We start from the raw sequence: 4,645 nt of genomic DNA on the forward strand, positions 1-4,645 counted from the left end.
GAAAAGAGTTAATGGGTGGTTATTTTTCAAGGGTTATGCATTATGTTATGTCTGAATGGAAGTTCATTCTTCACTGTGGAAATAAGTAGTTGGGACAAAAAGAAAATCTTGATTCAAAGTCCACTTACCATCTTTTCCCAGAGCTTTAAACTGCATCGACTCAGTCAAGTTTGCTCAGCTGTCACTTTTTAAATGTCATTTTTAAAAAGTAATCTGTACTTTTGCAAAATGATAGGAAGCAAAACATGTAAATGGTTTAGCGTTGTAATTGAATAGATTCTGAAGAAAAGAAAAAGATTTTTCCAGACTGAATAAATTGAATTTTGGGAGATTAATGTCAACAGATGAAAGAGTTTATGTAGTTTTCTTTACGTCTTTTTGTTTAGTCAAAATACAAGTAGAAGTCACACAGTTGTTAAACCCTAAAGAGTAATTTCTGTCAAGTCACACATTTAGATACTATAAATCACTGTGGTGCATTGTTTTCACCCCGGTGCTCTATCTTCTTTGTAATGTGTTTTATAAGTAAACAAAAAAACCTCTTCAAACATCAGCTTCCTGACATCCTGTGGTAAAATATGTTTTAAAACCAGGTTTGAACAGCAGGCATTGTTTGTGTCAGGTGTTTGATCCACATTGTGGTTTTAAAATGTGCCTCAAGATCGGATTAACAAGACGTTTTATTCAGAAAATAAAAAAAAAAATAGTGTTAGAAACAAATGAGGGTAACCGCTCAAAGGTCAAGATTCTTGTAAAAAGATACCAAAAATGTAGCCTGGATGCCAGCCGAACTTAGCCCCGCCCACAACATGCGAGGTCGGGATGTTCACATTCTGACTAGAATCTGAGTATGACGATGTCAGGCTACCAAAAATGAGACATTTAAATCATGACATTTAAATTGAGTTTAATAAAGGTATGGCTGCCACCCTGTGGTCATTTTTTTACATACAGCCTCCAGCATTTTCATCCCCAAAGTCATCATTTTCTTCTCCTTTATCTTCTTCTTGTTGTGCATCCTGATGTATAGTTTGACCTGATGACTTTCTGGTGACAGAGTCTGCAGCAGCTTCCCCCTAACTGTGAGCTGACAATCTAATGAACCTGGTAGGCGTAGGCGGACTGGCAAATGCCAGACGGGCCAATGCACTCTTGGGCCGATTTGGGCCGCTGAAAAAAATGCGGCAACACTGTCCTTTCACACTAGTTTGACAACGATATATAAGACTGTACTGTATAAACAGACTGTATAAACGCTCGCGTCTGGTCCGCTATGTCTTCGTAGTTTGTTTTTTTTGGGGGTTGAAGTACAGTGCCTGACAAAAGTCTTGTCTCTTATCTAAGTTGTAGGAACAACAAATAATAACTTGACTTGTAGTTGATCAATTAGAATCAGAAATGGCTTACATGAAAGGCAAAGGCTTCTGGATTATGCTTATTATACCAAAATAAAGTTTTGTATCATTCATTGAGTTTTATCATTGAATTAGGACAGAAAGGTCAGACTTGGCTTGGACAAAAGTCTTGTCGCATACAAAAATACAGTAATGTACGGTAGAAATTATACTTGTTTGTGAATACACAAACATGCTACAATAACATCAGAGCATACGTAAAGTCATGGTGCCTTGGGAAAAAGAAAATGAGCTTGGAGGACTACAGCCATACGTCTCGGCAATGACTCAAATAACGTATTGATGAAGTCATCTGGAATAGCAAAGAAAGCAGTCTTGCAGGACTCCCAGAGTTCATCAAGATTCGTTGGTTTCATCTTCCAAGCCTCCTCCTTTATCTTACCCCAGACATGCTCAATAATGTTCATGTCTGGTGACTGGGCTGGCCAATCCTGGAGCACCTTGACCTTCTTCGCTTTCAGGAACTTTGATGTGGAGGCTGAAGTATGACAAGGAGCGCCATCCTGCTGAAGAATTTGCCCTCTCTTGTGGTTTGGAATGTAATGGGCAGCAATAATTTGTTGATACTTCAGGCTGTTGATGTTGCCATCCCCTCTGCAGATCTCTTGCACACCCCCATACTGCATGTAACCCCAAACCATGATTTTTCCTCCACCAAACTTGACTGTTTTCTGGGTGAATCTTGGGTCCATGCGGGTTCCAACAGGTCTTCTGCAGTATTTGCATCAATTGGGATGCAGTTCAATGGATGATTCATCAGAAAAATCAACCTTCTGCCACTTTCCACTGTCCATCCTTTCACCAAGCTGTGGGCCTTTGCAAATGCAACACACTTTTTTAGTTGTCTTCTGTTTAATGCTGGTTTGTGAGCACTAATTCGGCCATGGAGACCACTGCGTGAGAGAATTCGACAAACTGTTGTTATAGATACAGGGGTTTCTGGTGGCCAGCCCAGAAAAAGGGCTGGCCCTGGACTGTCGAAGCAACAAACGGTCCTCTCGAACAGTTGTCTTACGGTGTCTGCCTGACCTGGACTTGTCATGAACTTCACCAGTTTCTTCAAATCTTTTTCTTATCCTTTCCACTTGACGTTTGGATACATTGAAGATGTCTGCCACCTCAGCAGCAGACTTGGTCTTCAGGCTCTTGATGATCAGCACTTTGGTCTGTGGTTAAATCTTTGGCATGTTGTGAGAGGTCAGGTTGCACTTCACATGAAGGTCTGGTGTGCTGGAGTTCTTTTTATACACACCCAGGAATGTGTTAATTACAGTATTTGTCACAGGTGAAACTCTAATCTGTGATTGGTTGAATCATATAAAGACACGACAAGACTTTTGTCCAAGCCAAGTCTGACCTTTCTGTCCTAATTCAATGATAAAACTCAATGAATGATACAAAACTTTATTTTGGTATAATAAGCATAATCCAGAAGCCTCTGCCTTTCATGTAAGCCATTTCTGATTCAAATTGATCAACTACAAGTCAAGTTATTATTTGTTGTTCCTACAACTTAGATAAGCGACAAGACTTTTGTCAGGCACTGTATGTAAATATGCAAGCATTTCCATTCTATTCTAAGATGGTGCCATGGTAGTTTATTTGAAGGTTTTATGAATTGCTCCAGTGTGTCTATTATTTAATTATGAAAGCCTGTAAGTGCGCCTCATGCTGCTGGTGCCATAATCTCACGGGAGCCTGGTTTTTGCAATTACAAAGCAAATAATGTCCCCGTCTAAAATTGGGCCGGTAAGGGACGGAATTGCCAGGGCCGAATTTTGTCCCAGTCCGCCCCTGACCATAGGCGTAGATTTCGGAAGGGGATGCAGAGGATATGTCCCTCAGCAATATTTAGAAGAGGTAGATTTGTCCCCCTTAAAAAATATGAAAGACAGCCCTCCTCCACACAGTTGCTAGTAGCCAAGGAGGACACGGAGGATTAAAAAAACATGATGGACTCTTCAGAAGAGGTAATTATCTTCACTTGAGTTTCTGCGCGCAAAAGTCGCCGGACGACACAATCTTCTGAACAGTCATACTGAGAAATACAGACAGAGTTGTGTGGAGCTGATAGTCTTAATTAGCTTTGTAGCAACTCATTTGGCAGTGGCTTGAATGTAACAGATGTTTATTAATATCAAAAAGTTACGCACTAAACCTTTAAAGCAGTGGTTTAAATGTATTTAATAATTTATTGCAGACTGAATCAGTTAACTTTCTTTCTTTTATATATTTTGGAAGATTACAATTAAATTAAATTGTGGGCAGAATGTGAATCTTTTGAGAGAATCAAATCTAATGAAATATATTAAATTGAATTGCTGTTGTATTAAATTATTACACAAAAAAAATATATTTTGTATATGACTTCATAGTGAGGAAAGGGTGTCTGTCAGTCGGGCAGCAGAGAGGACGGCGAGGCTGTGGTGCTTTTTAGCGGATTTTGCCGTATTTTTAAGCCGAGATAGGGTGGCTGTCAGTCGGGTACAGAGCTCCGCGTGAGCAGGGGCTTTTATCACTGTCAACATATCCAGTATCTAACGTTAGCTACTCCGCTGCGCTGTGGAGTAATGTCTGGCTATGTGAGACAAGCGTCTAGCAACATTGATGGATGCTGCGTTCTCAACCTGGCAATCTCCGTAGACTTCAAGTCTGGGGAGGAGGGGGCGGGGGAGACGACTCTCTCCAGTATTTTGAATTGGGACTGCAGTAACTATTTTAAACGCTAGCTGTCAGTATTACATATTGCACCTTTTAAGCTATAGTGCGTAGTTTCTGTCGCCCTCATGAGGAATTCTAAGTAATGACAACAAAACTGTCGTTGCATCCACATGACACACATCACGCAAACCTTCCGTGATCACGCACTCTTCAGAAGAGGTAATTATCTTCATTCGAGCTTCTGGAAAGTCACCAGATTACCCAATCTTCTGAACATACTGAGCCATACTGAGAGATAGAGAGAGTTGTGTGGAGCTGATAGTCTTAATTAGCTTTGTATCAACTCATTTGGCAATGGCTTGAATGTAACGGACGTTCATTATTATAAAAAAGTTACGCACTAAAGCTTTAATACTTGACTGCCAAGGAAATGGTCAAATTTAAAGACCACTTAAGTCTGAAGACAACTTATTTTGGCATTGGCCCTTAAAAAATGAATGCATTAGTTAATGTCTTAAAGCTGTTGATTTTTTTTTGGCCTTGCTCGTCCATACAAAACATGCAAGAGG

Source organism: Sander lucioperca, chromosome 4, assembly GCF_008315115.2.
Source record: "Sander lucioperca isolate FBNREF2018 chromosome 4, SLUC_FBN_1.2, whole genome shotgun sequence".
Lineage (NCBI taxonomy): Eukaryota > Metazoa > Chordata > Actinopteri > Perciformes > Percidae > Sander > Sander lucioperca.